The following is a 23,214-nucleotide window of genomic DNA, read 5'->3' as shown; positions in this document are numbered from 1 at the left end:
TTTTGTTTTTCCTGTCAATTTTGTTGACCAAAATCCTCACTCAACATGTCTCAAGCTGGGTCTCTGATCAAAGCCTGACTGCAGAGGAAAGGAGAGAGGAGAGAGAGTTTCAGTTGTAAATGGCAAGGCTACAAATTGAGGCTCAACAGGAGTAAAGGAGGGAAGAGAGAGAAGCCAAGCAAGCTGAGGCTGAAAGAGCAGCCAAACAGATTGAAGCTGAAAGAGCTGAAGCTGCAGCTCAGAGAGCCTTGGCTGAGAAAAAACTATTGTTGGCTCATAAGCTGAGTCTCAAGGAGCTGAGATCAAGGCAAGACAGTCTGAGTCCAGCACTAATGGTGGCAGCATGCAGGCAGGACCTGCTGGAGAAAAGAAGGTTTGTATAGCCAAAAATTTGGTGCCCATGTTTTGTGGTGGGAGATGACATAGATAAATGGTTAGCTGCTTCTGAAGTTGACTAAAGGCTCATGAGGTTCCTGAAGGGCAATGGGGTACAGCTATGTGGAGTTATGTGCCAGCACTGGGGAGCGACACACTTCTCACACTGGACCTAACGGATCAAAACACATACCCAATTCAGAAAGCCATTTTACTTGCCAAGTTTGGGCTAACTCCTGAGAAATACCATCAGAGGTTCAGGGACAGCACCAAACAGTCCCCACAAACATGGGTAGATTTCTATGACTTTTCCAGTAAGGCACTGAATGGACGGGTGCGGGCAGCAAAGTAGATGATTATAAAGGGTTATATGACTTGATTCTGAGAGAGCACATACTCAATATTTCTTTTACAGAGTTGTGCCAGCACTTGGTAGATAGTAAGCTGACTGACCCCAAGAAGCTTGCTGAGGAGGCGGACCTCTGGGTTAGCACCAGTGTCCAAAAAGGCATCTGGGGGACTCCCACAAAGATGGTCAGGGTTCCCAACAGAAGAAAGAGGGGGGGAGAAAAACTTAAAGAAAAGGAGTTCTCAAAAGGCTCCCAAAATAATTCCCAGGGGGGTGGATACCATTCCTCTTCTAGGTTTGCAAAGAAGCCAGGGTATTTTGATAAAACATTAGGGAAATTCATCCCCAAATGCTTAGAGTGCTAGCAGCATGGACACTCTAAGAGCAACAACCAGTGCCTCAAGAGGGCACAGTCCACCACTGGACAAACACCTGGGTTGGCTAGTGTAGCTCTCGGGGGGAGACAGTCCGAGTTAGCTTTGGGGAGCAGGCAGAGGTTTCCCTAGAGTCCCTGGGAGAAAGAGAGATGGTGCCTAAAGCCTGCATGACAGAAAATACTTCAAAGTATAGGAAGTGGGTCACCATTGATGGGCAAAGGGTGGAGGCTCTGCGTGACACAGGAGCCAGTATGACTACTGTCAAGAGTCAGCTGGTGTCATCAGAGCAGATAGTCCCAAATACATTCCACCAGGTCATAGTTGCTGACAATCGCAAGAGTCACCTACCGGTGGCTCTGGTTCCCTTTGAGTGGGGGGCTCTGGTACTCTGAAAGTAGCTGTGAGTCCTGCCATGCCTGTAGATTGTCTGTTAGGCAATGATCTGGAGCATACTGTCTGGAAAGAGGTAGAGCTCAGATCCAACCTGGAGATGTTAGGTTTGCCTGAGTGGGTCTGCATGACCACACTGTCCATGGCTGCCCGGGAAGGGAGTCAAGGGCGTCTGGAGCCTGGAACAATGGCCCAGGCAGCTGAAAAGAGGAAGGGCAAGAGGTGTGGGAAACCAGCCTCAGATGTTCCCACGGTGGTGGACGGGGCCCCTGAGGAGGAGGAGGCCCCTGGGCCAACTGGGGAGGACATAGCTGACCTGCGTAACCTACCTGAACTTGCTGGCTGGCAAGTAGAGGGTGGGCCCACCAGGGCAGAATTCTGCAAAGCACAGAAGGAATGCCCCACCCTTGAGGGTCTGAGGCAACAGGCCACAGCTCAAGCATCAGGTGACGCCTCTAGCACTCACCATATTTACTGGGACAATGATCTCCTTTACAGTGAGCCTAAGGTTCCAGGTCCTGGGGCAGCATGTGTGCTGGTGGTCACCCAGTGTTACTGGGTCTTCCTACTGGGTCTGGCTCACGACATCCCCCTGGCAGGACACCTGGGCCAAGACAAGACCTTTAACAGGCTTGTCACCCACTTCCATTGGCCCAGAATGAGGTTAGTGTCACAATGTCCTTTCCTCGGGATCTGTAAGTTGCTGAACAAAAGGCCCACCTTCTGGCGTCACCAACTCAGAAAGCTATTATAGCACAGAGTTATGATGAAGCCAGTCTGGGGGAAGGGAATTAGGGTAGGGAACAGCAGGGAGAGAGATCTGAAAAGAAAGAAAAGGTTAGAACAAATATGCACTTACTCATTCATAGAAATATAACTCATCAATAGACTCTTGACTAAATGCGTCTCCAATATCAGATGAAGACCCCTTTTGAAATGAGGGCAAAGCCCCTTCTTTGAATCATGGAACAAGAATAAACTACGACCTCAGAACCAAGAGATGGCAAGAGCTTTGGACTATGATCATCATGGAACAAGAATAAACTACAACCTCAGAATATCAATCCTGTAACATCTATGCATTCATAACATAAACCTTTGATCATGACCTAGAAAATATCAAAGAATTTAATATTCTTTTCACATATAATGCTTTCCAAAAAACAATGAAAACTATAATTTGATTATCTCCAAAAATACTTTCAGATTCACAACTATAAAGGGCGAAAGGTTTTTACTCAGTGAACTTGAAGCGCTTTACTTATAATACCGGGAAGCGCTTTTACTTTTTTTGCCTGAAGCGCTACGCTGGTTATGCTAAGGGGGCGCTTTACTCATGTGGCCTGAATCACTTTGATTGTTTTGCCAAGAGGCTTTTACTCCTGTGGATTGAAGCACTTTGATTGCTGTGCCAAGAGCGATTTGCATCTGTGGACTGAAGCGCTTGAATTGCCATGCCAAGAGTGCTTTACACCTGTGGACTAAAGCGCTTGAACTGCCATGCCAAGAGCGCTTTACTTCTGTGGACTGAAGCGCTTGAATTGCCGTGCCAAGAGTGCTTTACACAAGTGGACCGAAGTGCTTAAATTGCTGAGCCAAAAGCGCTTTACACCTGTGGACTGAAGTGCTTGATTTGCCGTGACAAGAGCGCTTTCCATCTGTGGACTGAAGCACTTGAATTGGCGTGCCAAGAGCGCTTTACATCTGTGGACTGAAGTGCTTGAATTGCCGTGCCAAGAGCGCTTTACACCTGTGGACTGAAGCACTTGATTTGCCGTGCCAAGAGTGCTTTACATCTGTGGACTGAAGCGATTGAATTGCTGTGCCTAGAGCGCTTTACATCTGTGAACTGAAGCACTTGAATTGTCGTGCAAAGAGCTCTTACATCTGTACTCTGAAATGCCTTTGATTGTCACACCAAGGCCACTGCACTCTGGAAACTGAAAACGCTTTGCTCGTTGTGCTAAGGGGCGCTTTACTTCTGGAAGTAATGACTTCCTCCAAAATTGGATTCATCAAGGCCTTACCGCAACGAGTACCACCTACTCGTTTTTTAATTCACCATGGAAATAAGGATACTTCCATTGGATTTCACTCTGCCATGCAGGAACTCTGCTCGTCTTCAGGGAACCCCCACGGGGTTTGACTGCATCCAAGCCTTCAAAACAGTGAGCAACGTGCTTGGGTGTGGCTGGGCTTTATAGGCTTGCCACTCCCCAAGATGGCTGCTGCCTCTAAAAACATGGGAATTGTAGTCCCTTCATGGAATAGCACTGCTAAGTGCATCTTGTCCGCCAATGTCCTGAACCTGCAGCTCTATGAGCTTTGCCACAAGGAAGACAATGCTGATGACCACCTTTGGAACAAGAGGGGATGACAAGTGGTGCGCATAAAGCGCCGGTGAGCCATGCAGCGGAGTTTGGGGCAGGACCTAGACCTCACATGGCCTTATTCCTGACAGTTAGCCTCAGGTAATTTCTGCAGAGCTTGCCCCACCTGTCAGGCTAGTGGGAAGACAGGGAAAAAGCTTAAGGCTCCCCTGCTCCCACTCCCCGTCGTTGGAACCCCGTTTGAAAGGGTGGGCATCGACATTGTTGGTCCCTTGAGCCCCAAAACTGCCTTGGGCAACAGGTTTATCCTGATTTTGGTGGACCATGCCACCCGCTATCCAGAGGCAATCCCTCTGAGAACAATGACTGCACCGGTGGTGACCAGAGCCCTGTTGGGAATATTTACCCGTGTGGGATTCCGTAAGGTGGTTGAGTCTGACAGGGGCACAAACGTCATGTCTGCGTACATGAAGTCCATGTGGGATGAGTGTGGGGTGACCTACCGGTTTACCACCCCTTATCATCCTCAATCCAATGGGCTTGTTGAGAGATTCAGCAAGACCCTGAAGGGCATGATTAATGGCCTGACTGAAGCCATGAGGAGTAAGTGGGATGTCCTCTTACCATGCCTGTTGTTTGCTTACAGAGAGGTGCCCCAGAAAGGGGTGGGGTTCAGCCCCTTTTTGCTTCTCTATGGTCACCCTGTCAGGGGACCTCTAAGCATTGTTAAAGAGGGCTGGGAGAAAGCTCCCAAGACACCTCCCCAGGATGTGGTCAGCTACATGCTGGCCCTCCGCAACCAAACCCAACGCTTCTGGAAGCAGGCCAAGAGTAACCTCGAGGCCAGTCAAGAGGTGATGAAGGAGTGGTATGACTGGAAGACCACTCTGGTTGAGTTCTCACCTGGAGACAAGGTTTGGGTGATGGAGCCAGTAGAGCCCAGGGCTCTCCAGGACCGCTGGACTGGCCCCTTTGAGATCAAGGAGCGTAAAGGGGAGGCCACTTACCTAGAGGACCTCAAGACCCCTAGGCACCCCCTAAGGGTCCTCCATCACAACAGGCTCAAACCTCACTTTGAGAGGTCTGAGATCAGTAGGCTCCTGGTCACAGATGAGGGCATGGAAGAGGAGAGTGAACCTCTCCCCGACCTCCTCTCTGCCAAAGAAGGTGATGGGTCAGTGGATGGTGTCATTCTCTCTGACTCCCTGACTCTAAACCAGAGACTGCTATGAGCTATTAGAGCAGTTCTCCTCCCTGTTCTCCCTTACTCCTGGACTGACCCACCTATGTGCTCATGACATTGACACGGGTGACAGTCCCACTATGAAGATCAAAATTTACAGGTTATCAGATAAGGTGAAGGCCAGCATCAAGGAGGAGGCCTCCAAGATGTTGACTTTATGGGTTATTGAGAAATCCAGTAGTCCCTGGGCCAGCCCTGTGGTGCTGGGTCCTAAGGCCGCTGACCCGGTGAGAAGCCAGAACTCAGGTTCTGTGTGGACTACCGGGGTCTCAACTCAGTCACACGGACTGATGCTCACCCTGTCCCCGAGCTCATGAGCTTGTTGACAGAATAGGCACTGCCAAGTTCCTGAGTACGTTTGATCTTACTTCAGGGTACTGGCAGATCGCCCTGACTGAAGGGGCCAAAGAGAGATCAGCATTTTCTACACCTGATGGCCATTACCAGTTCCGGGTGATACCATTTGGGTTGAAAAATGCCCCGGCTACCTTCCACCGGTTGGTTAACAGGGTCCTAGATGGCAAGGATGCCTACTGTGCAGCCTACCTGGATGACATAGCTGTCTACAGTTCCAGCAGGGACTAACATCTGCTCCACCTCAAGGAGGTGCTTCAGGCTCTGCAACAGGCAGGCCTGACCATCAAGGCTAGTAAGTGCCAGATTGGGCGGGGGTCCGTGGTGTACTTGGGACACCTAGTAGGTGGTGGCAAGGTGCAGCCACTCCAGGCCAAGATTGAAACTATCAAGGCCTGGCAAACACCTAGAACACAGACTGAAGTGAGAGTCTTTTTAGGCCTCACTGGATTCTACCGCAGATTCGTCCAGGGCTATGGTACCTTTGACAGAACTCACTTCCAAGAAACAGAACTCACTTCCAAGAAACAACCTAGGTTGGTGAAATGGACAGAGGCTTGTCAGAAAGCCTTTGATTCTCTGAAGGAAGCCATGTGCATGGCCCCGTGCTCAAGGCCCCTGACTACTCCCAGGAATGTATTGTGCAGACAGACGCTTCAGAGCATGGCATAGGAGCTTTTCTATTACAGCTAAATGAGGAGGGCTCAGACTAACCAGTAGCCTCTATTAGCAGAAGGCTATTACCACAGGAACAGAGGTGGAGTGCTATTGAGAGAGAAGCGTTTGCTGTGGTCTGAGCACTGAAGAAGTTAAGACCCTACCTGTTTGGGACTCACTTCCGGGTTCAGACAGACCACAGGCCCCTCAGATGGCTCATGCAGATGAGGGGTGAGAGTCCAAAACTCTTGAGGTGGTCCATTTCCCTACAGGGACTTGGACTTTATGATGGAGCATCACCCGGTGATTAACCACGCCAACTCTGATGGTCTCTCCAGATACTTCCGCCTTAGCGATGAGAGCTCCCAGGAGGTTCGGTAGTTCTCTCCACTTTCAGCTGGGGGGGACACATGTTAGACCTGACAGCCTTGGGTTGGTCACCCCTAACATTTTGCCTGCCTCCCTCTACTTTTTGGACACTGTTTTTGCTGGCTTTTAGACTCTGCGCACTTTACCACTGCTAACCAGTGCTAAAGTGCATATGCTCTCTCCCTTTAAACATGGTAACATTGGATCATACCCAATTGGACTATTTAATTTACTTATAAGTCCCTACTACTGGGCACTATGGGGGTCATTCCGACCCTGGCGGTCCATGACCGCCAGGGCCGGGGACCGCGGAAGCACCGCCAACAGGCTGGCGGTGCTTCCTGGGCCATTCCGCCGCGGTCAGAAAAGGGCAACCGGCGGTTTCCCGCCGGTTTACCCCTGGCCCAGGGAATCCTCCATGGCGGCGCTGCTTGCAGCGCCGTCATGGGGATTCCGACCCCCTTCCCGCCATCCTGTTCCTGGCGGTTTTTACCGCCAGGAACAGGATGGCGGGAACGGGTGTCGTGGGGCCCCTGGGGGCCCCTGCACTGTCCATGCCACTGGCATGGGCAGTGCAGGGGCCCCCTAACAGGGCCCCATAAAGATTTTCAGTGTCTGCTTTGCAGACACTGAAAATCGCGACGGGTGCCACTGCACCCGTCGCACCCCTACAACTCCGCCGGCTTCATTGTTGAAGGGGGTTTCCCGCTGGGCCGGCGGGCAGCCTTCTGGTGGTCGCCCGCCGGCCCAGCGGGAAAGCCAGAATGGCCGCCGCGGTCTTTTGACCGCGGTGCGGTCATTCGGCGGTTCCCTCCAGGCGGGCGGCTCCCGCTGCCCGCCGGGGTCAGAATGACCCCCTATATGTGCTCAGGGCCTGAAGATTAAATGCTACTAGTGGGCCTGCAGCACTGGTTGTGCCACCCACTTAAGTAGCCCCTTAACCTTGTCTCAGGCCTGCCATTGCAAGGCCTGTGTGTGCAGTTTCACTACCAATTCGACTTGGCATTTAAAAGTACTTGCCAAGCCTAAAAACTCCCCTTTTTCTACATATAAGACACCCCTAAGGTATGCCCTAGGTAACCCATAAGGCAGGGTGCTGTGTAGGCAAAAGGCAGGACATGTACCAATGTAGTTTACATGTCCAGGTAGTGTAAAACACCCAAATTCGTTTTTACACTGGTGTGAGGCCTGCTCTCTTCATAGGCTAACATTGGGGCTGTTCTCATATATTGTTTGAGTGGTAGCTTCTGATCTGAAAGGAGTAGGAACGTCATATTTAGTATGGCCAGAATGGTGATATAAAATCCTGCTGACTGGTGAAGTTGGATTTAATATTACTATTTTAGAAATGTCACTTTTAGAAAGTGAGCATTTCTCTGCACTTAAATCTTTCTGTGCCTTACAACCCACGTCTGGCTGGGTTTAGTTGACAGCTCCTTGTGCATTCACTCAGACACACCCCAAACACAGGATACTCAGCCTCACTTGCATACATCTGCATTTTGAATGTGTCTTCCTGGGCTGGGAGGGTGGAGGGACTGCTCTCACACAAATGACTGCCACGCCCCCACTGGGACCCTGGCAGACAGGATTGAACTGAAAGGGGACCTGGTGCACTTCTAAGCCACTCTTTGAAGTCTCCCCCACTTCAAAGGCACATTTGGGTATATAAACAGGGCCTCTGCCCCTTCCAATACAGACACTTCCGGGAGAAGAAACTTGAACCAGAACCTGCATCTTGCCATGAAGAACTTCCTGGCTGCCCAAAGGACTCACCTGACTGCTTTCTGTGAAGGACTGCTGCCTTGTTGTTGCCCTGCTGCCTTGCTGCTCCCTGGCTGTGGTGAAGAAGTGCTCTCCAAGGGCTTGGATAGAGCTTGCCTCCTGTTCCCTGAAGTCTCAGGACCAAAAAGACTTCTCTCTTGCAACTGGACTCCTTGTGCTGCAAAAATTTGACGCACAGCTTGCTAAAAACGATGCACAACCTGCCCAGCAGTGAGAAATTCACTGCACGCCAAACCGGAATGACGCAGCTCGACTTCCCAAGGAGAAGATCGTCACGGCGCCTGCATTACGACTGGAACTTCGAAGCACGGCCCACCGGATCGACGCACAGCCGACCTGGGACGACATGGCCCGACTTCCATAGGGGAAATTGCCGCAGCGCCTGCTGTGGGGAAGAAATTCCCATGCACCGCCCACCGGAACAACGCAGTGCTTGGGACTCTACTCCACAAGCCCAGGATTACACACACAGACCCCGGGGTGTCTGAAAACCCCGCAACCCAAAGAGGATCCACAACCAAGCGCCAGAAATCAAAGCACAGCCGTCCCTGCGTGGAAACTAAACAAGGCATCACCGTGTGCAGCCCGAGAAATCAACACACACTCCCTTTGTTTCCACGCTTCTCCTCCTCTGTGGCCCATTGCAGAGATTTTTCATGTGAACCAGGTACTTTGTGCTAAGAAGAGACTTGGGGGGTCATTCTGACCTCGGCGGTCTTTTTTAAAGACCGCCGAGGGACCGCCGTGCGGAAGACCGCCACTGGTGGCGGTTTTCCGCTCGGCCTATTATGACCTTTAGCAGCTCTCCGTCCTTTTACGGACGGAGAGCCCCCAACAGCCATACTGGCGGGAGGCGGGGAAGTGGAGGTTGCTCCACCTCCACGCCAACAGAACACCGCCCAGCGAATCACGTCCTGTGATTCACTGTGGCGAAGTTCTGTTGGCGGTGTGGTGTCGGCGGAGCTGCCCCCATGGCTCCCGTCCCCTCCCGGAGGATCGTCGGACCAGGTAAGTCGATCGTCCGTGAGGGGAGGGGGGTGGGGGGGTTTTGTGTGTTTTGTGGGTGCATGGGGGTGCGCGTGAGTGTATGTAAAGGGGGTGTGTGAGTGCGTGTATGCCTGCGGGGGTGTTGTGTGTATGGGAATGAGTGCGTGTATGTCCGTGGGTATGTCTGTATGGATGTGTGCGTGTATGTTTGAATGTGGGTGTGCGTGGATGTAGGCATGTATGTCGGCGTGTGTGCGTGTAAGTATGTAGGTGGTGCCTGCGTGCGTGTCGTGTGGGTATGGGTGAAGTGATGTTGTGGGTCAGTGTGGGGAGGGGGGCCCTGCCACCTTTGGGGGGTGGCAGGGGTGGTGGGGGGGTAGGGGAGTGAGTCAGGGTGGGGGTGGGGGAGACCCCTATCAGTGCCAGGGAAGGAATTCCCTGCCACTGATTGTGCTTACCGCCATGGATTTCATGGCGGTTCAAACTGCTGGAATTCCACAGCGGTAAGCCGGGTCCAAATACCGCTGGCGGTATTGTAACGGCCGCCGGGCTGGAGACCCAGGTCTCCAGCCCGGCGGTCGTCTCCGCCCTGGCGGGCGGAACGGAGAACCGGCAGATGACCATGGCGGTAACCGCCATGGTCATAATTCCACAAAGTAAGTCCGCCAGCCTCTTGGCAGTCTTACCGCCGGTTCTCCGCCTTCCGCCAGGGTTGTAATGACCCCCTTGGTTTGCTTTTAAATGACTTTAGACACTTCACATCACTTTTCAGTGATATCTCTACTTTTACTTATTGCATCTTTGATGGTTTTGACCTGCAAATATCCAGATAAATATTAGATATTTTTCTAAACACTGTGTGGTGTATTTTTGTGGTGCTATATTGTGTTATTGTATGATTTATTGCACAAATACTTTACACATTGCCTTCTAAGTTAATCCTGACTCCTCAGTGCCAAGCTACCAGAGGATGGGCACAGGATAATTTGGATTGTGTGTGACTTACCCTAACTAGAGTGAGGGTCCTTGCTTGGGCAGGGGGTAACCGGACTGCCAACCAAAGACCCCATTTCTAACAATAAGGGTCCAGTGGCCCCTCTCAATCTTCCCTGAGTCCTAGCCCATAGAAATAGGGCTCAGACTCTGACCTGGATGGCACAGCTCCATTCGGCGCCGGAGGTGGCATCAGACGATGCCCATCCGGCTCTGTGTCAGAATCAAGGATAAGAATGGAGACCATGCAGCTGGAGGGTGCCAGTGGCACCGGGAGCATCAGCAGCTGGGCTGGCACTGGGGAAGGTAGAGTTGGCTTGACTGGCACTGGTCCTCATACGTATGTGGATACAAGAAGCCCAGTTGGCTCTCAGGGCAAGCCTGCCAGCAAAAGACCATGAGGGCCCCTACTAAACCCACAGGATCGGAAGGCACTCCAGTCGGCACTGGACACCCAAATATGAGGTGCACGGCTCTGGTTCCTAGAACTTCGGGTAGGCACAGAGATGGCCCAGGCACAGGCTCAACCATTGAGCTAGGCCTTGAGTGTCAGTGCTCCCTGATCTTGTTGGATGACTTTGATGGATGGGGTAAAGTCAAAGTCTTCTTCTACTTCTTGCTCTTCTTTTTCTTGTGGAACTTACCTAAATGGCAAACGTTGACTGCAATGAAGATTGATGGCTCTGCGTCTAATCCCAGGAACTTTTTTCTTTAGACCAGATCAAGACCATTGTGGTATCGCATGTAGAGCAACAAGGAAGTAGAAGGGTCGCTCCCTCAAGGCCTTGAGGTGCATGACATGACAATCGACACAGGTCTTGGCTTTGTGGCCGGGCTCAAGGCACCAGAGACAGGTGAGGTGCAGTTCTGTCACAGACAATTGTCAGCGACAAGCACCACAGGGCTTGAATCCAGCCTTCATCATGGACATCCCTACCACACGCGGAGACAAGTCTCTAAAAGCTTTGACAAAAAGTTGAAAAAAGATCCATCAAAAAACAACTGAGGGAAGCTCTCTGTAGATCTGTGCTGACTGGCACGGAAAGAAAAGACACAACAGCAGCACGCTGGGGAGGTGCCTATATAGGCACAGTGCACATCACTTCTGGCACGGACAACGGCAACGACACTAAGGGGAGCTGAACGAGTCAATACATGCATATTACTAAAGATTGTTGCAGGCGTTTAAACATTACAGTGCCAGATACTGGCATGCAGGGGTACTGTTCATGAAAACTTTCCAAATCCAGTTTGACGCCTGGGGATAATTCTAAGGTAAAGAACCTTCAATTTTCCCTTCCCATGGGCCATACTCAATGTCTGAAAGGAGCACTGGCACAGAAAATATGCAGTGGGCCCTAGTGCAAGCAAGGAAGGATAGTAAAACAGCTGTAATTGGGGTTTATTTGGCTCCTAATACCACTGCATCCTAGTGCCGCTGAACCTCTAGCACTAATAATACTTTTCGGCCCTATGTGTTAGAAAGCAGCAAAGGTGAGCTAGGCTCCTAATGCTAGCAAAGAAAATGGGCCCCCAATCCACTATTTCATGGTAAGACATGATAAGACAGGAAAGACATGGTAAGACAGCCATAAATGAGCAACAGTGGTCATTTACACCCCAGGCAGCAGTACCTGCTGCACTAATGGATGGTTCTTTTAAAATAAAAGACAGAAAAAGGACCCATCTTTTGTCCCTTTCTTTGGCGTATCTCTCTGAGGAAGCTGTCACTGGCCATTTGTAAACAAACAAAATTAGTCTCCACACATTACTCTCTCTTCTGAGCCATCTCTTTGACAATAACCACGAATCCCACCCTTTTGCTCTTTTTCCTGGACAATGATTCTGAGACTCCAGGTGTTGAGAGGATTAGGGCTCTGCATCTGAATGCAACACTGGTGGCCTCCTCCCTGCTACCCACTGGACTTACCTTTTGCAAGGACAACTGCTGCTGAAAGGTTAATGCTGACGGTGAGGTGTCTCTGCCTGAAAGTGAGGGTTGGGAGGTGGTGCAGACAGTTCAAGAAAAAAATAGCCTTCTCACCAGCCGTGACTGATTGAGTTACATAATGCCAGGGCCCTGGAGTTCAAAGATTCTGCTGCAGCAGCATTTTCTGCATAATCCTAGGTTTGCCCCTTTGGCTAGATAATCCATCAGCTGCTGCATAACCTTCAGATTTTAACAAAAACATTTTTATTCCAGCTCAAACAGATCACAAGTTACTAAAAACATGGAGACACATGTTCTGGCGCTATGGAAAGCCCTTCTCCAAGGTTGATTGCTCATCTTTTAGTTGCTTATTGTTGTATTTAGGTGTTAAACTGCTAGCAATGCGGTGAAATAGTTCCTCTGACTGTGCTACCAGTAGTAGAACTGACAAAATAATGAAGTAATACTAACCACAACATTTGTCGCATTATGCCAGATAATTTACCTTTTCTTGGTGCATAATTTAGTCAACTTTGCTGCATAATCTGGTCCTCTTTTGCTGCATAAATCCAATAGTCCTGCTTAAACCTTTATATGACAAAAATATATTCTTTTTTATGAGATAAAGTAGGGGTAATATCAACTGAGTTCTGGGTTAAAGGGGACACTTGTAAAAATGTTTGCACTAGGTGCAGTCTATTCACTTATTGCTAAAAACGATATTTTGTCAGCACTTGTTAAGGCTCAAACAGAGCATCATTTTTGCAGTGGCCTAGCTTAGAGTGTGTGCAATACTATTTCAAAATAATGATGTACAAATTCACAGTGCTTGCGTGTACGCTGAATTTTTACTAATAAATATATTTACACATGCGTGTTGAATTTGCATAGAAAATGATTTAATATAGAAAATAATGCATAACTTGAAAAATGTGCCTACTTGAGTGGCCGTCAGGAATAGCAAAAATGTCCTTATTAATTGCTCATTAATATGAAATGATTAGCTCATGTTTAGATTAATGTAGTAGTATGTTATATTAATGATTACTTATTATGTACTTGCTTTCTTAATTGTAGGCCTTAAGTTAGTGAGGTCTTGGGCCTAGTTGCACAGCCTAATGTTAAGTTGCACTGTTTCAGTTAGTTACGTAAAATGACTGTTTAGAGAAATGAATGCTTGCATTGTTTCACTGCATTGACCCAACACTAGTAGATGGTTTTCTTCTCCTATGAGAACTGCTTGCTAGAAAATGCTGTATTAGCTATGGATACATTGTAAAGTTTAGTGCGTGAAAGCGATGTTCCCAGGAGTTAACAATGGATGCACTGACTGAAGGACAGAGAGAAACGTGCCATTCCGATCATTCTCACTTTCCATGTTCATTTGTATTTGATTCCTTTACTGAGATAATTTGATCTTTAACTTTATTTCTTTTGAAGATTTGGTCAACCAGTGTTGTTTCTGTATGCATTTCATTTGATTGTGAGACTAAGTTACATGATATTTGGATTGTTAATATAGGGAAATACACATTCAAACTTTTACATAAAGGTGTGGTTATTCATGGCCAATGGGGTCATGGTGTGTGGAAATTACTGACTCCAAAGATTATTGATACTGTTGATCGATATTGGTTGCTGATTTGCATTGAAATTGAGTCCTATGGTGGAATTTACTCTAAGTGCAGTCAAAAGGTCCATCAAACTTCTAACTCGTCCCCTTATAAATCAAAGATAAGAAACCAGATAAGGTCAGACGCGCTAACAGAGACAGTAGGAGCTCATCATAAAGCATTTGCCCTCTCGAGAAGGTAGGAGAGTAGCATGGTTACGTCTCCTTAAGAGATTTTGGAAAACCGAGACTTTAGAGGGAATTAAGTTGTTTCCTGCGATTAGACAAGAGAATGAGAGCAAAAATAGAAAGAGCACTAGAAAGAGGGATTCATATCCTTCTGATAACAAAGAATAGAAATCCACAGAATCTAGGAAGTCTTTGACATACGATGAAGAGTCAGATGATGATGAATTTATTTTACAGTTAATCTGAAATTGCCGCCACCCTATGCAGCACATGAGAGAACTTCGAACACCAGTGTAGATCCTACAGCCCTGATATCAGTTGAATCAACCCAGAGCCAGATACAGGTTAGCCATAATTCTCCATTTACTTCTGCAGTTAAGAGGCCTATGCCACAAATGGATATTCCAAGAATTTACCCTGATGTACCCATTGTAGATATCGCAACAAACTTGACAAGTTTACCAGAAGGCAACATTGGTCCAGATAGAGTACATCCCGAACTTGATGTCCCCAATACAGTCACAGACAGTTCCTTCATACACCCCAATAACAGGATCACAGATAGAAATGTTCACCTTGACAAATCAGAATACAGGACTAGTCCACCCACAAGAGCCAAATGTCAGACCAAGCCCAGATGCAGTGTCAGTACCAGTTACTATAGTTCTGGTTATACTTTTGTTCGCCCAGTGAAATAATGAGAACAGTGAGCAGAAATCTCTGAATCCGAGTGTAGAAAGGGAGAGATGCAACGCAAATGCACAAATGACAACTCCCATGAAGCCAGCATTTGATGGAACAGATTCATTAATTGATTTAAGTCCTAACAGGACTCTCCTCCAAACAATGAGTTGGGATCATGCATAGGTCCAAATCCAAGCATGGTGACACCAGAAACCCCACATCTAACATTACAGCAAGTGCCAGGTGTGAGTCACAATAATGTTACGTTACATGGTTTGACGGCTCAGCAGTTAACTGAATGGTTTGAGATGTTGAGTACCACTCAAGGAAATCCTAGCAGCGGAAGTGCCCTGAATTTGATCAGACTTAAACTAAAGGCAGAAGACCTAATTGAGAGAACCATGGGGTTAGACAGGATTGACACATTCAAAGAAGATGAGATGCAATACTTATGCAATCTGATTACTAGCAAAGCAGGAGTTGTGCATCAGAAATTAGCAGACCTAGCAGAGAAATATGACATAGAGGCTAAGAAAACAAAGCACTTGAAGAGAAGTTACAGATTAGATTTTGATTCAAAAGATTTTGAGAACATGAGAATAGCAGGAATGAAAAGTCACCTTTGAGAATTAATACAGAGTATTAAAACATGGAGAGCATTAGACAAGTGAGAAGGCAGATAAGTGAAGAAAAGAAACAAAAAGGAAAGGAATTCTGTGAATTTTATTGCAAATATGCAACAGGTTGAAGACTCAGTGAAAATTCTACCAATGAGAGAGATTCCAGGAGGGAATTTTGTCCATGTTCCTTGGAGCAGAAGTACTAGTCTGTCGTTTACAAATGATTATCCCAGGTTGAGAGAGAAGCCAGTAGAATGGTACCAACAGACAGACAGGTTTGTGAAACTCACAAAACGCCTTTGGGAGGATTTGAACTCCTTGTTAGAGATAGTAGTTCCAGCAGACTTATGGGTCGAATGCAAGAGGAGTGTTGATTGGCCAACAAGAAAACCTCAGAGAGATCCAGCAACAAGTGCACCATACCCGAAGTCATGAAATACTACTATAAGGTGAATGAATTTCTGAAAATGAGAATTTTGCTCAAGAATGACTGGCAGAGAATAAACAGGACAGCCCAGGAAGCGAAAGAGTCATTACATGCTTATAACTAAAGATTGTTGCAGGCGTTTAAGCATTACAGTGGTACAGAAACGATCGATTCATTTTGTGTTCAGATTTGTTGAAGGATTGAGACCTGAAATTAGCCAGATGATTAAGAGTCATTTGATTTGCTGACAAGTGACGAGATTGAGTTGAAGCAGAGAAAGCTGAAGGAAAAGGCAATGGTGATGCAGATTAAAGCGGCACAAACAGAAATGCAGGGAAAATTTCCACAACCTGTTAGACCCGTCACAAGTATTCTTTTCTGTTCCTCTACATGAGGATAGTCAATTTCTCTTCTCTTTTGAATTTTTGGATTCAGGCCCTCATTACAACCCTGGCAGGAAATCCCGCTTACTGACGGCCGTCAAGATACCATGGCCGCTGCAGAAATCCACCACAGGTATTACGACCCACAGCTTGTAATTCGCCACAATACAGACACCCACACAAGTCCGCCACACCAAAAGTCAGTAATAAACTGGCGATAGCAAAACCTACGCCGTCACGCCAACAGAACTACGCCCACACTATCATGACCCGTGAATCAATGTGGCGGTCATTCAACTGCGGTAAACCATTGGCGGTACACACGCCGCGCTCAAAATACACACACATTTACAATATACGAACCACATTGGACAATTCAAAATACCCACACCTGATACACATACACACACCACACCACACCCAACACTATAAAACACACACCCAGATTACTCACAACCCCTTACAACGATTTTCTTGGAAGAAGCAGACAGAGAGAGAGAATAGCAAACACAACCCCAGCATCCACAGGCACACAACACCATCACTTATACAACATCCACGCCCCTCATACAACACACACCAACACATCACACAGCACAACAAACAGCACCTCACACATCACCCACACCACATCATGGAACCTCAAAGACACCCCAGGTTTTCTGAGGAGGAGCTCAGGGTCATGGTGGAGGAAATCATCCGGGTAGAGCCGCAGCTATTCGGATCACAGGTGCAGCAGACATCCATTGCAAAGAAGATGGAGCTATGGTGGAGAATTTTAGTCAGGGTCAACGCAGTGGGACAGCATCCAAGAACACGGGATGACATCAGGAAAAGGTGGACCGACCTACGGGGGAAGGTGCATTCCGTGGTATCCAGACACCAGGTAGCTATACAGAGGACTGGCGGTGGACCCCACCTCCTCCCCCACAACTAACAACATGGGAGGAGCAAGTCATGGCGATCATGCATCCTGAGGGCCTCGCAGGAGTAGCAGGAGGACTGGACTCTGATAAGGCAAATATTTACTACTATATCCCCCCACCCTACCTCCATGCCACCACAAACTCCTAGCCCAACCCTCACACCCATCACCCCAACACCCCACAGATACCCCACTAGCATAATCCACACATCCCAATACCAAGCCCTGCATGTTACACCAATGCATGGACTCCCATCACCAAAGCATGTCTAGTACAGACTCTCACCCAGGCCCAAAAATTAACAATCACACAAGGACAAAGACAATAAGCCAAGCACAGGAGTAGAAGGTAGCTCACACAGTGGACAAGATGGCACCCACAGATACAATAACTAAGCATTTGCCCCCCACAGGACCCCTACCTAACGTCACCGGACAGGAGGTACCAGACATATCCAGTCCCCCCACAGAAGAGGCCAACAGTGACGGCAGCAGCTCTGCACGGCTGGATCAAGATGACCAGCCTGGCCAATCAGGGACCTCTGGACAGTCGGTTCCCCTGCACTGTCACAAACCACCACTGAACCTCCCCCCTCAGGAAACACCACCACAGCACCCAGCCATCGGGCCCATCCCCCTGTCCCCAGGACACATCAATCTGCAGTGTGTCCACCACTACAGGGACCCCGGGCACACCCACCAACCCAAGGCAATCAGGGACCTGGGGTCAGTAGCAGTGGGCACACAGTTCAGGGGATAGAGCCACAGGATAACAAGGAAGCTGGAAGGACTGCTGTGCGATGGGGGAGGACAGGCCCAGGGAACCCACTCTCCATGAGGCACTCTCCAACATCATGTGAGCATACTATCATTCCCAGGAGACCATGGGCACGGTACTGGCCAAGTTTCAGGAGACCCAGCGGCTGCAGGAAGAACACTACCTGGGGATCAGGGAGGACTTGAAGTCCATTAACAACACTCTGGTCACCATTGCAGGGGTGCTGGCAGACATGGTCAACACCAAGAGGGACACAGTGGCACACCAACGGGCCCCTGACATTAGCCTGAATGATGAATAGCCCTCCACCTCCGCCGGCGCTAGTGGACAGGAGGTCCCGCCACAGGACCAACAGGCCACCAGCACCATATCCCCTGCAGAAGGAGAATCACCATGCAAACGGTCCCTGAGATCCAGGAACAAGGCAGAGGACATTGCCAAGAGCCACACCAGGAAATAAGACTTTCCTGATTGTCACCCTTTTGTCCCACTCTGTTACCCTGTCCACCTTGAACTGCCATTACTCCACTTCCTATGCCCCCTTGGACAATGCACCTGTGATACCAACAGACTGGACTCCACCATGGACATTCCTCCACCATCACCCCAGCCCATTGCACAGCCCTCTCCACTTATTACCACATAAATAAACACCCTTGAATCACAAATCATTCTGGATTCAGTCTGTACTTTCACAAATGTGTAATTGCAACCTATCTCAAAAATAGCAATGTCACTGTTCATTTTCACATACCAATGTACAACAGTTGTTGGGCAGCAGTAGACATAGCAGAAGACAGAAAGTGGTACACAGATCTGTAAACTGGAAAGCCAAAGTGAACTGTCAGGGTCCACACACAGAGATAAAAAGCCAGAATCATGCAATGTCCTACAGTAGTATGATATGAAAGGAGCAGTGCCAGTCTCTTACCTGTGTCTCACTGGAAGTATTGCATGATGATCTTGTTTCGGTTGTCTATATCTTCTTCTTCTGCCTCCTCTTCTTCACTGTCCACAGACTTCACAGCTGCCACAAGACCAACATCAGGCCCATCCTCCTGCAGAAAAGGCACTTGGCATCGCAAAGCCAGGTTGTGCAACATACAGCATGCCACGCTTATCTGGCACACCTTCAGTGAGTAGTACAGGGAGCCACCTGACATATGGAGGAACCGGAACCAGGCCTTCAGGAGGCCGAAAGTACGCTTAATTATTCTCCTAGTTCACCCATGTGCCTCATTGTAGCGTTCCTCTGCCCTTGTCCTGGGATTCCTCACTGGGGTCAGTAGCCATGACAGGTTGGGGTAACCAGAGTCACCTACAAATATGGAAGGACAACTGTGAGACATACACCAACCCTTAGGGACTCTACCATACCCAGACACCTATGTAAACTGTGTTGGGACTTTGGGCTCACCTATTAGCCACAAACGGTGCCTCTGGAGTTGCCCCATCACATAAGGGATGATGCTATTCCTCAAAATGTAAGCGTCATGCACAGAGCCAGGATACTTGGCATTCACATGGGAGATGTACTGGTCTGCCAAACACACCATCTGCATATTCATAGAATGGTAGCTTTTGCGGTTTCTGTACACCTGTTCATTCCTGCGGGGGTGGGGTGACAAATGCCACATGTGTACCATCAATTGCCCCATTGATGTTGGGGATATGTCCCAGGGCATAGAAGTCACCTTTCACTGTAGGCAAATCCTCTACCTGGGAGAAAACGATGTAGCAGTGCATGTATTTCAGCAGGGCAGACAACACTCTGGATAACACGTTAGAGAACATTGGCTGTGACATCCCTGATGCCATGGCCACTGTTGTTTGAAAGAACCACTGGCCAGGAAATGGAGTACTGACAGGACCTGCACTAGAGGGGGGATTCCTGTGGGATGGCAGATAGCTGACATCAGGTTTGGCTCCAAGTGGGCACACAGTTCATGGATTGTGGCACGATCAAGCCTGTAGGTGATAATGATGTGTCTGTCTTCCATTGTCGACAGGTCCACCAGGGGTCTGTATACCGGTGGATGACGCCATCTCATCATCTGCCCCAGCGGACAGGCCCTATGGAGGAGAAGGGTGAGCAGAGGGTCATACACCACATAGCTTGCACAAGGGTGTTTTGAACAAATGTGATGTAATTGGTGTTTTGCGCTGTATGTCCGTATTCCTGTTCAAAAGTGCTGTGACGCAGTTAGTTGCCCTGCCATGTGGCCCCCGGAAATGGCAGCTGCCTGACCTGTATGGAGGGACAAGGGGAAATGAGGTAACTGAGCTGGCGGTGTGCAGCGTCTCGGTAGGCGGACGAAGACTTCAGCGCAATTCAGCATTGGTTATCATTGGGCCCTATGGGTTCCAGGAGCCAATGACGATGTACGCCGCGGTGACGGTACGCACCGCTGCGGACATGACCCCCATTTTCTATCTCTTCACTCACTTGATACCTGACCTTCAACAGGAGAGGACCTACACTGCAAGTGCTGCTGTGACCTGAGTCTGGACCCCCCCAGTACACGCAACTCTAAGGCCCCCCAGACAAACAGGTGAGTACACTGTGAGCATGATGGATGGGACATGAATGTATGGAATGGCGTTGATGGAAGATAGAGGTGGGGGGTGGTAAGAGGCCAGCATGTGAGGATGGTCAGTGTCTGTGTTTGTGGGCCAGGGTGGGAGGTTGTGGCCAATGAGTAAGAAGAACCAGTCGGGGAGTTAAATCCATTCTTACTTCACTTTTCCTCTAGGTCAGCGCCCACCAGAAGAAGGGTTTTTGGCGTGTCATCGCCAAGGAAGTGCGTACCCTAGTGGTCTACCATAGACGAAGCACCCACTGCCGCAAAAGATGGGAGGAACTGCGCCGCTGGAGCAAGAAGACGGCAGAGGCCCAGCTGGGGATGGCCTCCCAACGTGGAAGGGGTGCCCGTCGCACCATGACCCCTCTGATGTACTGGATCCTGGCGGTGGCATATCCGGAGTTGGATGAGCACTTGAGGGCATCACAGCAGCCACAAGGCGGTGAGTACAGTCTCATGCAGCTGACTCTGTGCGCTTTATGAGGTTTCTGGGTTGGGGAAGTGAGCTGTGGGTTTCCCTAGGCCAGGTCAAACGTGCCAGGGTAGATCCACTGTTAGGCAGGCACAGTGCCAGTCCAACCCCAAAAGTGGTAGTGGCCCTCTACACCTAATCAGGCTCCTGTGGGTTCCAGGTGTGCACCAAATGGGTCTAGGCACAGTCCCCCATGGACATGTGATTTCCCCCTGAATTGTTAGTGCATGGCCTTGTGCATAGGGCTGCTCCCTGTGTGTTGTGTCTGCCAACGGTGGTGTTGTTGCAGGCATTGACCATGTGTCTCCTCTGTCTTTCCGCCCCCTTTTTGTTTTGTCACCCTGTCCTTTTGTGCATTAGCATCATCTGGCGGAGGAGCAGTGGCACCGGAGCAGGGGGGAGCTACAACCCACATGGCCCTGGAGGGTGAATCTACGGAGTCTGAAGGCACCAGTGGGACAGAGGGCGAGGGGAGCTCCATGACCGGGACAGGCGGAGACACCAGCGACAGCGACTCCTCCTCTGATGGGAGCTCCCTTGCGGTGGCGGGCACCTCTGTGCCCACCACAACAACAGGTACAGCCGCCACCCCCCCTACCAGCACCGCCCTCCAAGAAGCCACTCATTGAGTTTCCCGTGCCCGCTCACCCAGGAGGGTGTGTAGGAGGCTGGCCTGGCTTATAGTGGGAACCTTGTGGTACTTAGACCTTGTGCCAGGTCCAGCTATCCCACTAGGCAAGGACTTACCTCCACCAAATTTGGACAGAAGGGCCACTGGACTGTCGGGGACACTTGGATCCAGCTCCTGTGTTCCAGAGACCACACTCATCAAGATGAGAGGGGACCCAGAGGACCGGTGATGCAGAAGTTTGATGCCTGCGTTAGCAGGGGGAAGATTCTGTCGACCCACAGGAGATTTCTTCTTGGCTTCCATTGCAGGGTGAAGGCAGACAGCCCTCAGAGCATGCACCACCAGGAAACAGTCGGGAAAGCCGGCAGGATGAGGCGCTACAATGTTGCTGGTAGTCTTCTTGCTACTTTGTTGCGGTTTTGTAGGTGTCCTGGAGCAGCGGTCGATCCTTGGCAGACGTCAAAGAGGGAAGTGCAGAGGAACTCTGGTGAGCTCTTGCATTCGTTATCTGGTGAGATACCCACAGAAGAGACCCTAAATAGCCCTCAGAGGAGGATTGGCTACAGGGAGGGGTCTCTGACATCACCTGCTGGCACTGACCACTCAGAGGTGTCCATTGTGCCCCCACAACTCTGCATCCAAGATGGCAGAGGTCTGGGACACACTGGAGGAGCTCTGGGCACCTCCCCTTGGGAGGTGCTGGTCAGGGGAGTGGTCACTCCCCTTTCCTTTGTCCAGTTTCCCGCCAGAGCAGGGCTGGGGGAATTCCCTGAACCAGTGCAGTCTGGCTTATGCAAGGAGGGCACCATCTGTGCCCTTCAAAGCATTTCCAGAGGCCAGGAGAGGCTACTCCTCTCAGGCCCTTCACACCAATTTCCAAAGGGAGAGGGTGTAACACCCTCTCTCAGAGGAAATCCTTTGTTCTGCCTTCCTGGGACTGGGCTGCCCAGGCCCCAGGGGGGCAGAAACCTGTCTGAGGGTTGGCAGCAGCGGTAGCTGCAGAGAAAACCCCGGAAAGTTAGTTTGGCAGTACCCGGGCTCTATGCTGGAGCCCCGGGGATGCATGGAATTGTCACCCCAATACCAGAGTGGTATTGGGGTGACAATTCCATGATCCTAGACATGTTACATGGCCATGTTCGGAGTTACCATTGTGACGCTACATATAGGTATTGACCTATATGCAGTGCACGCGTGTAATGGGGTCCCCGCACTCACAAAGTCCAGGGAATTTGCCCTGAACAATGTGGGGTCACTTTGGCTAGTGCCAGGGTGCCCTCACACTAAGTAACTTTGCACCTAACCTTCACCAAGTGAGGGTTAGACATATAGGTGACTTATAAGTTACTTAAGTGCAGTGTATAATGGCTGTGAAATAAGGTCGACGTTATTACACTCAGGCTGCAGTGGCAGTCCTGTGTAAGAATTGTCTGAGCTCCCTATGGGTGGCAAAAGAAATGCTGCAGCCCATAGGGATCTCCTGGAACCCCAATAGCCTGGGTACCTAGGTACCATATACTAGGGAATTATAAGGGTGTTCCAGTGTGCCAATCAGAATTGGTAAAAATAGTCACTAGCCTGCAGTGACAATTTTAAAAGCAGAGAGAGAATAAACACTGAGGTTCTGGTTAGCAGAGCCTCAGTGATACAGTTAGGCAACACACAGGGAACACATATAGGCCACAAACATATGAGCACTGGGGTCCTTGCTAGCAGGATCCTAGGGACACATATCAAACACACTGACAACATAGGGTTTTCACTATGAACAC

This window comes from Pleurodeles waltl, chromosome 3_1 (genome assembly GCF_031143425.1).
Source record: "Pleurodeles waltl isolate 20211129_DDA chromosome 3_1, aPleWal1.hap1.20221129, whole genome shotgun sequence".
NCBI classification, from domain to species: Eukaryota; Metazoa; Chordata; class Amphibia; order Caudata; family Salamandridae; genus Pleurodeles; species Pleurodeles waltl.
The sequence above is the reverse complement of the archived record's forward strand: the minus strand, read 5'-3'. Positions refer to the sequence as shown.